We start from the raw sequence: 18,927 nt of genomic DNA on the forward strand, positions 1-18,927 counted from the left end.
GATCACCAGATATTTTATTTCAGTCATTGTCTATTAGTTTTACAAAAAGAAAAGATGATATAACAGTATGCTGTAACAGTAGCAAAGGGTTACAAGGAACCCCAAAAGAGGTAAGTACAATATATCTGAGAGTGCTTCCAGAGGTATGAACCCCTTCCCGCCGACTGAACGCATATATGCGTACTCGGCTTTCCGGGTTTATACCGGGATGATGCCCGCAGCTGCAGGCATCATCCCGGTACCGTTGTTTTCAGCGGGCGATCGGCTACCCGAGTATAACAACCGATGCGGCTAAAAGCCGCTCGGTTGTTATACCAGAGTAGCGGGAGGGGACATCCCCCCCCTCCCGCCGCTGTTACCGGGCCTCCCGTGCGATCGGGAGGCCCGGTGTCCGTTCCGCTGCCTTCGGCGGCTGGGGGCGGACTGGAACGAAGCTGCGAGCGGCTTCGTTCCAGCCTTCTTGCTGTAAACGCGGAAGCGACGTCATGACGTCACTTCCCGTTTACTCGGCTGCCAATGGCGCCGAATTTAAAAAAGTACACAGTATTCAGAATCGCCGTTTTCGGCGATCTGAATACTTTGAAGTGTAAAGGAGGGATGGGGGGTCTTTTAGACCCCCCCATCCCTCCATAAAGAGTACCTGTCACCACATATTACTGTCACAAGGGATGTTTACATTGCTTGTGACAGCAATAAAAGTAAAAAAAAAAAAAAAAAAAATTTTAAACACAATTTATAAAGTACAAAAATAAATAAAAAATAAATAAAAAAAAAAAAAAATTTTTTTAAAGTGCCCCTGTCCCCGCGAGCTTGCGCAGCGAAGAAAACGCATACGGAAGTCGCGCCCGCATATGTAAACGGTGTTCAAACCACACATGTGAGGTATCGCCGCGATCGTCAGAGAGAGAGCAATAATTCTAGCCCTAGACCTCCTCTGTAGCTCAAACCTGGTAACCGTAAAAAATTTTTAAAGCGTCGCCTATGGAAATTCAAAGGTACCGTAGTTCGTCGCCATTCCACGAGTGCGTGCAATTATAAAGGGTGACATGTTTGGTATCTATTTACTCGGCGTAACATTATCTTTCACATTATACAAAAAAATTGGGGTAACTTTACTGTTTGGATTTTTTAAAATTCATGAAAGTGTCACTTTTCCAAAAATTTGCGTTTAAAACACCGCTGCACAAATACCGTGTGATAAAAAATATTGCAACAATCGTCATTTTATTCTCTAGATTCTCTGCTAAAAAAATATATATAATGTTTGGGGGTTCTAAGTAATTTTCTAGCAAAAAATATGGATTTTAACTTGTAAACACCAAATTTCAAAAATAGGCTTAGTCATGAAAGGGTTAACACACAATGCGCCATTAAAGCAAGAATAGTTGTTGTTGTGAAATGCTTTTTATTGAAAACTTGTCACGTTAAAGTGATTATAAAACCCTCACATATACCCAGTGAAGTGAACAGCCTCAGATGATACACAGAGATGAAACAAATCTCCTTATATAAGTTTTACATGCATATCTGCTGTCTTCCCCTTACTACACCCTTTGAAAAGTGCAGATTGTGTTAAAAATCTTTCTTCATCTTTCAGCAGTACATAGGGGTGGGTGGGGAGACTGGACTTACACTGTGTGAGAGCTGATTGGAGGAAAGAGACACACCCCCTCTCCACATAGGCAGAGGAACGAAGGAACATGCAGAGCTGTATTTTGAATAGACAAGCTCAGTGTTTATCTCCCTCTAAGCTCCCTCCCCAACACAAATTTTCAGTCTCATGTGTCTGAGAACTGGTCAGAAGTGACTCTGCTGATAATAGAGGAATGAAGCACCAGAGAGAAATGGCACTTAGAGCTTTAAAGAGAGATAAGTAAACACTACAGATATACGCGCTTTGGTCAAATTTCATGAATGTGGCTTACAACCACTTTAACTGCTTGCTGCCCACCCACCGTCAAATGACGACGGGGCGGTGCAGCTCTCGTTCTGGGATGCTTGGGATGCCGTCATATGATGTTGTCACAGAACGGCTGCTATCGCACACCCGCGTCATGTTGCTAGGACAGGGCACAACCCCGATCTCTTTAAAGAGCCGCATCCACGGCTCTTTAACCATGTGATCGGCTGTGTCCAATCACAGCCGGTCACATATAAACAAGGAGATGCCGGTAAACGGCTCTCCTCGCCTCACACTGACAGAGTGTGAGGAGAGGAGAGCCGATCAGCGGTATCTCCTCATAGGGGGACATCTAGGGATGTAATCAGGGCACTGATCATCAGTGCCCTGATTACAATAAATAAATACAGTGTCAGAAAACAGTGCCCACTATTGCCCACCAATGCCAGCATATAGTGCCCACCAGTGGCAGCAATCAGTGCCCACCACTGCCCACAAGTGCCACCAATCAGTGCCCATTAGGGATGCCAGTCAGTGCTGGCAATCAGTGCCACCTATCAGTGCTGGCCATCATTGCCCATCACTGCTGTCGATCAATGGCCCAATGGCCATCAGTGTCGCCCATCAGTGCCACCTATCAATGCCCATCAGTGCCCATCTGTAATGCCTATCCGTGCCACCTATCTGTGCCCACCAGTGCCACCTATCAGTGCCCACCAGTGCCGCCTATTAGTACCCATCAGTGCCACCCAACAGTGCCCATCAGTGCCGCCTATCAGTGCTCATCAGTGCCACATATCAGTGCCACCTATCAGTGCCCATTAGTGCGGCATATTAGTGCCTCATCATCAGTGCCACCTCATCAGTGCCCATAAGTGCCGCCTCATCAGTGCCCATAAGTGCCACCTCATCAATGCCCACCAGTTCAGCCTATCGGTGCCCATCAGTGCCGCCTCATCAGTGCACATCAGTGAAGGTGAAAAATCACTTAGTTACAAAATTTACTGACAGAAAAAAGTAAAAAACTTTTTTTTTTTCCAAAATTTTTGGTCTTTTTTTTTTTAGTAAAAAATAAAAAAAAACAGCAGTGATTAAGTACCACCAAAAGAAAGCTCTATTTGTGTGAAGAAAATGATAAAACATTTGTTTGGGTACAGTGTAGCATGACCGCGCAATTGTTATTCAAAGTGCGACAGTGATGAAAGCTGAAAAATGGCTTGGGCAAGAAGGGGGTGTAAGTGTCTGGTAGGCAAGTGGTTAAGTTACAAATCCCCAGCAAAAAAGAACTGCAGTTCTTCAGAAATAAAGCAAAAATAGTTATTACAAAACAAAGTGATATCCATATATCACACTTTGATCAATCCCCATTGAGTCCACCAGATGTTCTTTAAATGAAAGTTGCACATTTAAAAACATTGAAAATAACTTTTGAAATAACATTAACAAGTTAAAGCTTACTTAAGGTTTTATTGATTGGGTTTAACCTTTCTGTCAGGAAATATTATTATATTATACAAGATTTATATAGCGTCAACAGTTTGTGCAGTGCTTTACAACATGAGAAATATCTACTTTAAATGGTTCTAGTGATCATTGTCTTGATTGAATGAGGTCTTTCTCAAAGCCACTTTACAAAGGGAATTAAGTGAATGCACACTAGTAGCCCAGACTGAGGGGAGGAGTAGGCTATCATGGACAGGGTTCTGGAGACTTTATCTGCAGTGATAGCCAACAGGACTAAGGCTATGTTTCCACTAGTGCGTCCCCAAAGTTGTGCGTTTTACACTGCAACTTTACAATGCGATTTATGTTGCGATTTGATGCGACTTTAAAAATGACTTTGATGTTCTGCGATTTAGCCAGAGTGATGTAATTCCTTATCCTGCTTAGTTACTTCCCCTTCCTGTCTTCCATACTCACGTACATCAATATAGGAAGTGATGTATTTGGGAGGAGCAAAGATCATGTGCTTCCATAGACTTCCGTGGAATTCGCAACAAAGTCCCGGTGTCAGACATGTACATGCGACTGCATTGTGACTTAATTCCTTTCTATGGAGAACAAGTCGCACCGAAGACGGAACAAAGTAGTGCAAGAACCTTTTTTGGAGACGCTGCGACTTGAGTCGCACTAATTAGAACGGGGACCATTGAAATACATGGGTTTTGACTTGTCATGCGACTTGACTTGTGTCAAGTCGCAAAACAAGTCGCAGTAGTGGAAACAGAGCCTTAATCAGTGTTGAAGAGCATGATACTTGGCTAAATCTAAGGCCTGGTTCACAGTAGTGCAATTTCAAATGCGACTTGAGGTGCACAGAATCACATGCAAAGGGAATCGCATTATTTTCAATGGTGAAGTTAACATCAATGTGACTCCATGCAGTGCAATTTTGGAAAAGGTTCCTGTGCTACTGTGGGATGATTTACAGTGCAATTTGGCCCCATCAAATATGCAAACCACACTCAAAACGCCACTAAAGTCACATCAAACTCGCACTACATAATCGCACTGAAAATCGCTCCACAATCACATGCAGTAGTGTGAACCAAACCTAAGTTTGTGATGGTGGTATAAAGTAGATAAATGTTTGGGAAACTGTCATTATATAATTGCTTACATGTTTAACTAGCAAATTCAGATCAATAAAAGCATCCACCTAAATATTTCTCCCAAGCATGTACAAGTGCATATTTCACAATGGAAAGGTATTTAAAAAAAAAACATTGGGCGTCATAGCATACAGGCACTTCAACTGTAATGTGAATTGTTGGCTGTGGATTGTGCAGCACACAAGAGTATGTGGATTTCCAGGAATGTAAACATAAGACCATTCTTAACATGACCTTCTGACACCACATATGATGACAGATGCCGTCTTTATTCCCTTTACTCTGTCCTCAACCCACAGACATCCAGGTGGGATATTACTTGTTTTCATCTCTTCAGAAGTCTCAATCACTGAGAAATAAAGGAAAGCAAAACTGCTGCTCTTAAAGATATAAAAGAAGTTCATAGCGAAATGCTGGCTACTTTTGGCCAAGGGACAATTAGAGCTTAGATGGTCATGGGAGTGAAAATGTGTGATAGTTTTTCACAAGAAGAACCTATCCTAAAGCAATGCAGATTGCCAGGAAAATACAGTGCCTTGAAAAAGCATTCATACCCCTTGAAATTTTCCACATTTTGTCATGTTACAACCAAAAACGTAAAATGTATTTTATTGGGATTTTATGTGATAGACCAACACAAAGTGGCACATAACTGTGAGGTGGAAGGAAAATGATAAATGGTTTTCAACATTTTTTACAAATAAATATCTGAAAAGTAAGGCTTTCATTTGTATTAAGTCCCCCTAAGTCAATACTTTGTAGAACCACCTTTCACTGCAATTACAGCTGCAAGTCTTTTTGGGGATGTTTCTACCAGCTTTGCACATCTAGAGAGTGACATTTCTACCCATTCTTCTTTGCAAAATAGCTCAAGCTCTGTCAGAATGGATGGTCTTTGAACAGCAATTTTCAAGCCTCGCCACAGATTCTCAATTGGATTTAGGTCTGGGCTTTAACTGGGCCATTCTAGCACATGAATATGCTTTGATTTAAACCATTCCATTGTAGTTCTGGCTGTATGTTTAGGATTGTTGTCCTGCTGGAAGGTGAACCCCTAGTCCCAGTCTCAAGTCTTTTGCAGATGCTTACCGGTTTTCTTCTAAGATTGCCCTGTATTTGGCTCCATCCATCTACTTTTTCAGGGCACTGTATGTGCCACTTTGTGTTGGTCTATCACATAAAATCCCTATAAAATACATTTACGTTTTTGGGTCTAACGTGACCAAATGTGGAAAATATCAAGGGGTATGAATACTTTTTCAAGGCCCTGTATATGCCAGCGACACTGGGTCCCCTGGGGCTGTCCATATCTGTAATTACTTGAGTATACCCTGAAGTTGGCTGTTCTACTGCTATTCCGCATTTTTGGCCTGGATTATTTGCTTTTTCCATCTTTCACAAAACTTGTATTGGGCTTTAAAAAACACATATGTTGCGCTACCCCCATAGGAGCCGCCGATTAGGATGGATCTTCTAAAAACCTCGGCCCCTCTAACACACCAAGTGTGCAAACATAAAATATCACAAAAAATCACTGAAAGTATTACTTAGTACCCAGTAGTAGCACTATATCAAAGAAACAGGCACCAAACCAGGTAGAAAAGGCAAACATATTGTCACCCAATATGGTTGGCAACTAGGCAAGCATAAAATGCATTAACAATGGTAATATTGCAGTTTAGCACACAAAGTGATAAACAGTAAGGACTAGGCATAAGATTACATTTGGCGTCCAGATCAGCATAAACAGTAGCAAGGCCACCTCAAGTGCAGCAGTGAGCAGCAGTAAAATGTAATCTACCAAGTGCTGGAACTATACTGACAGAGTGCGTTTATGGCAGCGATGCTAGTCCTAGACCAGCTGGGTATTCACTGTCCAAGAAAGGAGGATGGTAGAGGAAGGGGAGAGCAGGGGAACAAGGGATTGAAGAATACTTAATATGAGAGGGACAGTCCTTTGAGATGTTCTGCTGGCCATCATTGAGGCCCTTTAAGAGTGTTGGTGCACTTAATGACCATGTTCCAGTTACCTGCATGCAGTATAGGTGTGGTAAAGTCTCAAGACAGGTGCAAGCTAGATGTGGTTCAAGTGGGGTTCAAATGGGGTACAGGTTCAGTATAATTTGGTATAGGTGCAGTCTAGGTTTGGAATATGTGCAGTATGAAGTACAACATGGGTGCAGTATGGATTGGGTACACTTAGTATCCTGCTCTCAGTGGCTCAGTCACTGCTAGCAGTATCAGCAATGGGCGAATAGCCCTCTCACCAATCACTGGGATGCTGCAGTGACCTCTCACTTTAGAAGGGGGGGTGCCCCCTCGGCCTGAAATCTTCTGGTGACCAGCGATGGGAAGCAGAGGGTCAGTGGACACTCCAGTCTCCTTGCAGCAGCGGTGCAGGTGCTGCGATGTGGGTGTTGCTGTGCTGCGCCAGGGTGTCCTCACTTCCAGTTTTAGGCTTGCATCTTGCCTGAGTATGAGGGAGTGAAATAAAATACAATTGGTAGCCAAGCTCTGAGGAAGGGGGTGCACCCCCCAAACACGTCAGCCCTTCACCCCTTTGATGCCGATGTTCATGACGTTTTTTGTCCGCACTGCATGGCATTGTGTGGTCTGATAGCCATTTCTAGTTGCTATTTTGTGAGTATTCACTTTCATCTGCTTTTACATTGAATAAATGTTTTTTTCGGTAATGCACTAGGTGCGTGCGCCTTCTTGTCCGTTTGTTTTTGTTGCATCTGCGCTTGTATGGTCTCCTGCTGGAAGGCGAATATCCAGATAGAGGTGCTCTCTCTTTAATTCTCTTGGTGCCAAGAGGAAGAACTTTCCCAGGCAGTTTAATAAAAAACATCTCTCCTACTGAACAGTAATCTTGGATTTGGGATCTGTAATGTAAGGAGTCCCTTCATCCCATTATATGTCTGCCATCTCAAACTACAACTCCCAGGATTCTCAGCAATGAAGACTTCCCTGCAAGGAAGTATATGGGCTTGCTTGCCTTTAGCTCTCCCCTGCTGGCCAGTGGGGAATGGTGCAGAATAACATCAGTATCTTAGTAGCGGAAGAGAAGAATAAAAGGCAATTGGGTAGATTTTCTAAAGCTGGTGCACTCCTCTTATAGAGGTAATACTCGAGGCAGGTGTCTGCACAGAGACTGGAGCAGCAGCAGGGAAGGCCTGTAACACAGGTGGTACCGGAGCATCCACAGTGGGAGTATCCAGGTGAGCCGTGCAACGCCATGGCAAACTGATCCATGCAGTGATCCTGCTCATCCAATCTGGAAAAAATATTATCAACAAGTGGATTGACTGCATCTCCTGAATTCATGGCCCTCGCCTACTGTCAGAAACCATGAATCAGACAGAAGTACAGTTAAATCTCACTTGTTTAATAATAATAAAAAAAGGTAAACAGAGTAAACGTAGTCAAAACATAGCAAGAGTTCAGGAACCGGAGCAGATAGTCAGACAAGCCAAAACGTCAGGGAGCCAAAGATGAGCGTAGTAGAACAGCAAGTAGGATCTGGAGCCAGAAGGAATGTCAGTTAAGCAAGTCTTTAACAGGAACACAGGAGAGCGTCTCTAGAGATGTGACCAAGGAGAAGGCAGAGATCATCTGGGTTGGACGGCTTAAGTAGGCAGGACTGACGAGCAGGATATCATCAACAGGTGAGTCACTGTGGAAAGATAGGAGCTGGCAATTAGCCGACAGCTGAACGGCCAGCTCAGAGAAGGAAGGGCTGAGCTCAGCCCTGACACCGAGATAGTCCATTTCTCTATTGGAGACTAGCTTGGGGAAGTGTCTCCGCCCTAATTCTCAACTTTCAAAAGATGTCTGACTTTACCACTGGACCAGAGCAGATCTGGGAATTCTGTCACGTATGTGTCGGCTACTTTGGCTAACTACCTAACATTCAAACAATAAAATTGTAGTTTTATAGGGAGTTATACTTTTTATGTCTTTATCGATTTAATAAACAGGATAATTAAAAACGACTCTGTTTATTTTCTTTTTCTGTAGTGATTTTTTTGCCTTGAGTCAGCATGTTGGAACATGTGAGTTAAATATATCACCAACAGGGTTTAGTATTATTAGTTAAAACATAAGCAATGGTTACTCAAGCTGAACACCTGGTTAACATACTGTTTTGCAGTGACATCACTCTGTGGATTGTGCAGTAGAAGATTGAGTGCAATACACAGGAGATATGCTGTACCTGATATACATAACCTAGCAATTAAGGGAATTGTACTTTCAGCTTACATATACCTCAAGGTTATCTTTTTATGCTTAACTTGTCACATATTTCCGGAGCATGCCGGATCTTACAAGCTTTTCTTAAAATTTACTATTGGGCAGCATTGTGACTTTTTAGGCTGGCTGTTAGAATTTAATTTGAAAACTGTCATTTTCAACAGTAGTGATAAGAAAAACCGAAGGCAAAAGATAGAAAAATTTTCTTGTGCCTCTGGGGAAAAAACTTTTTGTAATGCACATTTGTAAGGTAATGTTTGATCCGGACGTAGAACTTTTGTTGTCTGTCATAACCATTCATTTGTTTTAAATATATTTTATGTATGGCATGTGATAGGGCCACAGGCATAAACATTACATCTCTTCTGTGAATAATGGAATCAAATGTTAAAATTACATGGATATCAAATTTCGATTTTTATTTGAATTTATTGCATGCTTTGCCAAATTATTTTTTGGAATTTCCATACGAATGTTCAAACAAAATTCTACCAGTGCGTGGCTACCCTTTATGGTTGGCATTTAATTTTCTGGAGTTCTGGAAACAATACTGGAAAGCATTGAATAATATAATCAAGTGATTCTTTCATCTTTCATGGTTGCATGGTTTGAACAGATTTGTATAAATAGGCTCATGATAGGCTAAAGAAAGTCTAATATGAAAAGTGCGCCATGGTGCTGCAGTTATTGGTGGACACTTTGTTCCTATGGAACATGGCTTATTGTACCACATCTTTTCACATCTTCCAGAGTCAGCTTACTCCTAGACTTGGTATAAAGTGACATCACATCAGAGTTGAAAAGGAATTTGGTGCTGCAAGACTTCCAGAAGCTGTGATCGCAGATTTTGATCCTCTGTTAGATCCTGTGCTACATGAGCAGAGAGCACTGTAAAGTCTTGTGTAGAAAAGAGGCAGAGCTCAGCCCACACCTTCCCGGCTCTCTGCTCCTCTCTGTACTCTTGCCGGCAAGTCCTTAGATGTCATCATTTTGTAGGATGCGGTGGGGCGGCTAGCTCAGCTTTCTGTTTTGCCAGTAATAGTACAGAGAGGAGGTCCTCTGGCTCATGTACCAGCGGCCACCTCTGCGCCCTAGGCGGCTGCCTAGTTCGCCTAGTGGTAGCACCGGCCCTGATCATCTGTACTGGCATTAGTCTCATCTTCAATAAAGGCTTCTTACTTTCCTGCTAGTAAGTCTCTTAGGTTTGTACAACAAACTGTATATGTACAGTTCAGTGTGCAATCTTGGCATGCTTTAGCACTGGGATAAATAAACTCCTGAGCATATGTTCAGACGTTATGACAACCCAAGCCTGCTAGTAAAGATGGCTGAATCCAGAAAAAGGTGAAGATGCCAATGACAGAGAGAGCACTCACAGATTATGCATTTCTGGAGCATAGAAAGTAGTGCAGACTATAGTTCCGCATTAGGAACCAAAAGTAAGGCAGGGAGTTTTCACAATATAACCTGTAATGTACCAAACTGAACTGCAATATTACCGTATGCTAAAATAGCATAGAAGAAGCAATTCTAACCCACAAAACCATATGCCCCCAATATCCAAAAGAATGCCCTTTAATAATGTCACAATATTATACATTAATCACCAACAGTAAACTAAAATGTGTTATACAAGACAACCAATGCCGCGTACACACGAGCGGACTTTACGGCAGACTTTGCCCGGCGGACTTTTCGACGGACTTTACGACGGACCTTCTGAATGAACGGACTTGCCTACACACGATCAACCAAAGTCCATCGAATTCGTACGTGATGACGTACGACCGGACTAAAATAAGGAAGTTCATAGTCAGTAGCCAATAGCTGCCCTAGCGTGACTTTTTGTCTGTCGAACTAGCATACAGACGAGCGGACTTTTTGACCGGACTCGAGTCCGTCGGATTGATTTGAAACATGTTTCAAATCTAAGTCCGTCCAACTTTTGAGAAAACAAAGTCTGCTGGAGCCCACACACGATCGAATTGTCCGACGAAATCCCATCCGCCGGGCAAAGTCTGCCGTAAAGTCCGCTCGTGTGTACGCGGCATAACAGGTAAGTGGTTATGGCTGATCGCATTTTTCTTTTAAGTTGATGAACCTTCCGCATGATTTACATCACATATATAATTTTGTAATTTATCATTGATTATCTGTTTTCTGTGATTGGTATAGGTGTCGTGGGCATTAGGAAAAATGGTGCAACAACCACAGAACAATGCAAGACAAGGGCGAGGGTGTGTAGAATGACAAACACATTAAGAGAACAGCTACAAAACGTTCAATGGAGATCAAACTGAAAATCAGAGAGATACAAAAGTACCTGTTATAAGCATGTCTTGGAATTAAAGTGGACCTGTCAGGTAATAAAAAGGATTGAAATGATCTGAACTACCAGCTGTAGGGGGTGGTCTTGCCATAATGTGCAAGTATGCACCTGTAGCTGTTTGTGTAGTAGGTGATGCTTGGAAATTCACCTTTATTTCCCCTGAACACAGGAGCTGGAAGGGGATAATTTTTTTTATTATGTTTTATTTTTATAATTGGAAGATGGTAACACAATTGTAGAATCAAAACATATTTATATTGTGCTAGGAGGTGGCGAGGTGCTGACAGTGTCAGTGCTTGATAAACCATTTTGCACCAGCAGTGGTTAATGTATTTTCACGTCTAATGTACAGATGCCAAGCACTACAATGAGGCGGTGCATATTACTAGACTTGGATGGATACAGGTGGAAGAGGCTCTGTACATGTATTGTGCAAACCCTATTTGTAATTAGAATATTTCCTCTAGAATGTAAAGGGTTACATTGGTACAAGGTGGCATTGAGCCCAGGAAGCCATAGGTCACAGCTTTTCTGTGCTTTAAAACTAAAGCTTACACATCGAAAATGCTAAGATTGGTCATACACTATATCAGGGATCTCCAAACTATGGCCCGAGGGCCACATCCAGCTTGCTAACAGATTTTATGCTGGACACACATGAATGTAAGAGAGGAGTCTGATGGGCAATCATGGATTAAAGATGGGACTCTGATGGGCACTCCTGGATGTAGGGGGTAGGGTTGCCACCTCATCCCTTTAAACCCGAACACATATGAATTACACAGGTTCTGTGGCTGATTAAGGAGGTAATTAAACTCACTTGGTGTCTTATCTGCATTAAATTAGCCTCAGAACCTGTGTAATTCAAAGGTGTTCGGGTTTAAAGGGATGAGGTGGCAACCCTAGTGGGGGGGGGGGGCTTTTTTGACCCCCAAATATACGCTGATCCAGGGAACATCCGATTGCCTCTTGGGGGGGTCAGGAAGGAATTTTTTACCTAGCTGGAGCAGATTGGATCATGCTTTATTGTTTGTTTTTTTTACTTCCTCTGGATCAACTGTGGGTCTAGGATTGTATATGTAGGATTTAATTTTTTTTCCCTTCTATTGGTTGAAGAGGATGGACTTTTGTCTTTTTTCAACCAGACTATGTAACTACGCACCTTGTAGTGCAAGGTTTGGAGGCCCCTGCACTATGCAATCAGTTTGTACAATCTTCTTTAGATTTACCAAAACAATGCATCTTACATTGCAAGCTCTAAAGCCTCGTACACACGATCGGATTTTCGTCCGGGAATTGTGTGATGACAGACTGTTTGCCTAAAATCCAACCGTTAGTACGCTCCATCAGACAATTTCCGTCAACAAATGTTGGATGACAACGGTCTGTTGTCATATTTTCCTATCGTGTGTACACAAGTCCATCACACAAAAGTCCAAAGTGCCACCACGCATGCTCGGAATCAATGCTCACCAAACAGGACATTAGCAGAAGGTGCCCAAAGGGTGGCACTCAAGAGCTGAAATTCCACGTAGTACGTCACTACATTCATGTTTGTTGGCCAATTGTGTACTGTTTGTATGCAAGACAAGTACCTGGCACATGCCCTTTGGACAAAAGTCTGATGCTTTGTCTGCGGAAAATCTGATCATGTGTATGAGGCTTTAGGCTGGGTTCACACTAGTGCGAATTGGATGCGTGTTTCTCTGCATCCAATTCCCATGTCAGGAGATAGTGACCGGCTGTCAATGGAGCCGGTTCACAAATCTCCATAGCAGCTGCGGAGCGAATTGCACGGAGGGCCTGTGTGTCTTTGGCTCCGTTTCAGGTCTGAATTCAGGCAAAAATTCGGCCTGATTGGTCCCTGAAACAAAGAACAGGGACGCATTGGATCCCTGCTGTGAGCCGCATCAGTATTCGGTCTGAACCCAGCCTAACGAGCAGGGCTTTCTGATTCCTACTGTTTTAAAATGTATTGTAGTTGTACTGTCTGCCCTCAAGTTGTAAAGCGCTGTGTAAACTGTCCGCACAATATAAATCCTGTATTATAATAATAATAATATCAAAACACACCTAAACAATCTATTTAATTGAATATCTTCTGGCAGCCCTGTGCACTACATTGTTGATCCTAGATCCAAAGCAGATTCTATAAATCGATTGTATAGTGCATGGCCAGCTTCATACAGCAGTATCAATCTTATAGTAAAGATATCATAATCTCACAGGTGAAAAAAACACATTTCATTGTTATTAACTAATACCCCTTGAATACTAAAAACTTGCACTGTTATATAACCCGTAGAGCCAGATTGCAGAATTTTTATTGGCAGCTGCATCTAGCTATTTAAAATGTATACAAATAGCATGTGTACCCTGTATTCTTACGCAAACGATGCAGAGTACATAGATCCATTTACATCATGGAAAGGATGCTGGAGCACAGCCACAGGTATTAGTGCTTGTTTGCACATACACTAACGTAATCAGTTTTCTTTGTTCTACACAGAATGCTGGCCATCATAATCCTCATAATGTATTCAGAATAAAAAAAAAAGGAGGTCACAGAGCACCTAACTAGTCAATGTTCCTTTTTTAATTATAAATTGTTCCACTCCCTAGTTGCCCATTGTAGAGTTTATTTTTTAGAGTTTCTGATTGACTTTTGTTGACCTCCCTTTTCTTGACCTCACATGAACTTCCCAATGTGTTTTGATGCTTGGCTCTGTTTTTTCCTGACTATATATGAGCATGCACCTATTAGCAGCATCTGTGCCATGCTGATTGTGACCCCTGGAAGTTTACTGACTAGTCTTTGACAATGCTTTCATTATCACTACCCTGTCCAGTCTTTACATTGCTGTTTCACCTGTTAGCAATAGATTGCACCCATGGAGCTATGGTTGGTCTACACAGGCTCTGTTGATTTATTGTCTGTAGGACAGGACATAACATGACCATGGATTTAAGTGAGTAAAAGGTGCATTTAGGTAGGCTTTTTCTCCATGTCTAAGATTAGGCTGGCCATACATTATACAATTTTCTTATTTAACTTCCCTTAGATTTGCTTTCAACTATGTAGTGCGTGGGTGCTCAACTTGTGGCCCTCCAGCTGTTGCAGTACTACAAGTCCCATCATGCCTCAGCCTTTGGGAATCATATTTTTAACTATCAGCCTTGCAATGCCTCATGGGACTTGTAGTTCCGCAACAGCTGGAGGGCCACAGGTTGAGCACCCATGATGTAGTGCAAGGGCCTGCCTGGTTGCCTACAAATTGAAAGTATTTAGGTTTGACCTCATATTGTATTGTTTTGGTAAATTTAAATGAAGGCTGTATAAGAAAATTGTATAATGTATGGCCAGTCTTAAGCTAGCCATACACCTATAGATTATCTGCAGATTTTCTATGGTTAGATGGAAAAAGTGCAACAGATTTCTCCATGTTCGCTAAACTGTGTGGATGGAGGAAACTCCCACTTTTTCCATTTAACCATAGAAAATCTGCAGATAATCTATAGGTGTATGGCCAGCTTAAGTTACAGAGGGTGTGTGGGGTGGGCAGCAGGATGGAGAGTAGCTTTAAAGTAATTGTAAAGTCTAAAAATAACAAACATGCCCTGTGCAGTAGTTTTGCATAAAGCAGCCCAGAGCCTCCTCTTCTCAGGTCCCTCTTCGGCTCTCCTGGCCCCTCCCTCCTGATGAGCGTCTTCACAGCAAGCAGCTTGCTATGGGGGCACCCAAGTCATGGCTCTGTGTGTCCATTCAGACACGGAGCTCTGGCTAGGCCCGCCCCCCTCTCTCTCTCTCCTAATTGGCTCACTGACTTTGATTGACAGCAGCAGGAGTCAATGGTGCTCCGCTGCTGTCTCAGCCAATGAGAAGGAGAGTGCCAGGCAGCCATTTCTCCCGTGCAACATCGGTGGATAGAGATGGGCTCAGGTAAGTGTTAGGGGGGGCTGCTGCACACAGAAGGTTTTTTATCTAGTAAAGGAACCACATGAATGACCTGAGCATTGCATTAGTAGTAGAACTTTAATCAGAAAATTAAGTTCTGCTAGATGACTTCAGGCTGGCCCCCTTTTCAGGTATAGCTATGTAAAACATAAAAAATAAGTGCCTAAACTAAAAAAAATCCAGTAATACACTGTCTCACCCCGCTCTGCACATGCTCAATTTCTCTCCATTTTTAGGCACTGCCGAGTTTGTAGAGGCCGATCTGCTGACAGCTTTACTTTAAATCCTTCTATCCTTTACAGCCAAGGAAGCTGCTTCTGTTTGATCTACAACTGCCATGGTGCTGCACATGTGATCAGTTATTATGACACCAGCCATTTGATGGTTTGACGGTTTGGTTGAGGACACAAGCAAATGTGACAGTTAGCAATCCTCACATTCCAGGAATGTAACTGTTTTTTGAAACCGCTAAATTGGGTTTAGTTCCACTTTATGATTTACTGCTGCTCAGGGCCCTGGGCTTCAGCAAAATGGCAGCCTCCAGCAAGAAGAAACAGGAGCAATGCTGGAGGCAATTTTCAGCACACTAGTTTTGGTAGCATAATTATTAATGTGGAATGGATGTTCCCTGCTAAAGAACATTATTTTTTATCAAGTTGTTATGGGTAAAGTTCCGCTTTAAGTAAGACATAGCATGCAGCATCTTTGGTGCTTGTGGCCCATTGAAAATAAATGTACTTCTTAGTGTAACATACGATAACGTACATCCAACATATGTGCAATAAAAAAAAACACCTGCGCAGGGTTGCCACCTCATCCGAACACAAATGAATTACACAGGATCTGAGACTAATTTAAAGGAGAAGTCCAGCCTGAGCTCATTTGGCTGGGCTTCTCCTATGGGTCACAGGAGTGCAATTCGTTTTGCACTCCTGTGACCCTTTTTCAGCAGAGATGTCTAAAGTCCGCTCTCTGCTGACGTCACCAAGATCAGTCCAGGCACCGTGTCATCCCGACTCTGGAAGTCTGGATCTGCCAGGTTCCTGGACTGATAGCCGTCTCAGCCTCTCAGCGAGCCGCTGAGACAGTCGCTCCCCGCCCCTCCACAGCTCAGCGCTCCAGTGAGCGTGGAGGAGCAGAGCAGGAGAGCTGCTGATTGACAGTCAGCAGCTCTCTGCTTGGCGAGCAGTGAGAACTGAGCCATCGGCGGTGTTGGATGACTACCGGTTCTCATTGAAGAGTCGCCGGGGGACAGATGCAGCATCCACCTAGGTAAGTATTAATCTGCAAAAAACAGGACTCCCATACTTCTCCTTTATTGCAGACAAGGAACCAAGTGAATTTAATTACCACCTTAATCAGCCACAAAACCTGTGTAATTAATATGTGTTTGGTTATAAAGCGATGAGGTGGCAACCCTACACCCGCATGAATGATTAAAGCCCGATTTACACTGATGCGATCCGAAATTCAAAGATTCCCATATCATCTGAAATTACATTGTTTTCTATGAAGGCCGTTCACATCGATGCGGTGCAATTTTGATCCGGTTAAAAAAAAGGGTCCTGTGTGAGTTTAGTGCAGGTGTGGTGCAAATTTAATCACTAGCTATGCCCAGTCCCCTCAAAAATTGCTTTCAATTCACACCTGTCACAACAGAAATCGCACTGTGAAATCGCATCAGATTCACACCGCATCAGTGTGAAGCTGGACTAAATGGCTTATTATGTAAGAAATCTTAAGGCTGGGAATAAATGACTTGACTTTCTGCCTTTCAGCCTGCAGCAGACAGAGAGAAAATGACTCTCTGCTACCCACGTGGAACATGGAATCTCAGTTGTATTCAGGCAGCCGCAGTAACTGCATTCGGACAAAATTGGAGCCATCTATGCCCAGATAATCTGCTCACCAATGACGGATGTGAAGTTTAGAGTTGCTAAACATTTTCCACCAAATAGTAATAACTCAGTGCTGACAATGATTTAGGTACTATATAAACAAAAATTACTGCTCAAAGTTTTGGCATTTCAAAGCAGCTGTGAAATATAAGATGAGTTACTAATTACACTTTATTTTCAAGTAGTGAGTCCCCGTGAACTACTCATTTCAAAATGTACTTAGTCTACTCTGGGCAAATCCTTTCCATTTTCACAGTTAATAGCTACTTCTGTAGGAAAACATTAACAGTCTCCCAACATTTACAGAAATTGGTGGTAAATCCATGTGTGGAGTGGGGGAGGGGGAAGTAATATGTAATCCATGAGGAATTCCCAGAACAAACATTTGTTATCTACCCCTGAACTTAACATTACAGCACTGCTTCTACTACGTCTATTCATTTCTGAATACTAAACCGTTTATTTTGGGCCTTTCCTGGATCAACACACATTCATGTAAATAGCATCTATTATCCTAATTTCATTTAGATATGTAAATGAATGTGTTCAGCGATGTAAATAATTGTAATAATGGGTCTTTGAAACATTGTTTTTTACGTGGTTCCCCTCTCTCCATGTGATAAGCGAGCAGTTTGAGTTCGTTATCACACAATGACATTTTGAAATGTGTTGATGGGTCCCAGTTGCTCACTCCTCCATAGAAAAATCTGACAGATCAAAGTGCACATCACTTTCTGCATCAGGTAAGTATCATAGTATGTCCTGGCACCAGAATGAACTGTGCAAAGACTGGCAGACATCTCTCTAGTATTCTTCTCAGGGAGATATCTACACCTGGCCAGCCTATCAGTCTGTTCAGGTAATGGAAATGGTTTAACCTCTCACATTTTTCCTTTTTCACTGCAGTCTTTGGTATGGATGCTAACTGCTCTTTTCTGTTATACAGTTAACTACTAAAGAAAGAGTACAAGTCTGTACTAAAACCAGCCATAGAGGGTTCGAATCCCAGCCAGTTCAGCAGGGACCAGCCGAAAACCATGTATGGATAGGCTGATTGTACCCAAGTTGATCCATTAATCAACTTGGATACAACCAGCATGTCCGATTGTTAGGATGTGATTATTGCCAGCAGCTATAGCCGCTAGCAATAAGCACTGTGTTCTCCCAGCAGGGATTGCTCCCCCCCCAGGGTCGCAGCCTTTTCTTCAAGAAAAACCCGAACACTTTAGCAGCGCATGGCATGGCACTCCAACCGCCGTGCGATTTTGACACGATTGTCACCCGACAAATCGCTGCAAAATCACATAAAACAGAATTGTGGGATGCCTGTCACCCAAAAGAAGTTTTGCTTTGCAATTGGGGTGCCATTATCCCCATTACCTCCTATTACAAATCTTCTTCCCCTACCAGCACAAATCCTCCTCCCTCCAATAACCCCATGGCAGCCGACAGGGGGTATCACGGGGCCCCAGCACACAGGGGAGCTCGGACAGCAGGGGGTTCGGAGCGGCGGGCGTGGGGGGCAATTACAGAGGAGGGGGGACAATTACAGAGACTGGGGGCAATTACAGAGGAGGGGGGCGCAAATACAGAGGAGGGGGGCCAATAAAGAGGAGGGGGCAATTACAGAGAAGGGAGGGACAATTACAGAAGAGGGGGTGCAAATACAGAGAAGGGGGTGGCGAATACAGAGCGGGGGGCAAATACAGAGGAGGGGGGGCAAACACAGAGTGGTCAAAACATAAGGGAGAGAGAGGCGACAGGCAGCTGCTGGTGCGGAAGTTTTTCATAAAATAAATGCTTAAAACAATCCACTCACTCTCCATGTCAGAGCTGTATATATCAGTCTGTGAAGTTGGCTGTCCCTATCTCCCCTCCGATCCACGCTGCTGTTATCACTGAATCGCTGGAGGAGGCAGAGAGCCGCGGGAAACTCATGTGAACTGTCAGCCTCTGATGATGGTGGCATAGTTAAGCCT

General features: G+C 43.0%; 1 long non-coding RNA gene across 1 annotated transcript in view; it reads left to right on the forward strand.

Moving 5' to 3' along the window:
• LOC141147775 (uncharacterized) overlaps window positions 1-18,927 on the forward strand; it is a 55,004-nt gene that overhangs the window by 25,345 nt on the left and 10,732 nt on the right. Inside the window, exon 2 of the long non-coding RNA XR_012245132.1 lies at window positions 10,942-11,129. This is a non-coding gene — a long non-coding RNA (uncharacterized lncRNA). The remainder of the gene's footprint in view (window positions 1-10,941; window positions 11,130-18,927) is intronic.

This window comes from Aquarana catesbeiana, linkage group LG06 (assembly GCF_042186555.1).
Source record: "Aquarana catesbeiana isolate 2022-GZ linkage group LG06, ASM4218655v1, whole genome shotgun sequence".
NCBI classification, from domain to species: domain Eukaryota; kingdom Metazoa; phylum Chordata; class Amphibia; order Anura; family Ranidae; genus Aquarana; species Aquarana catesbeiana.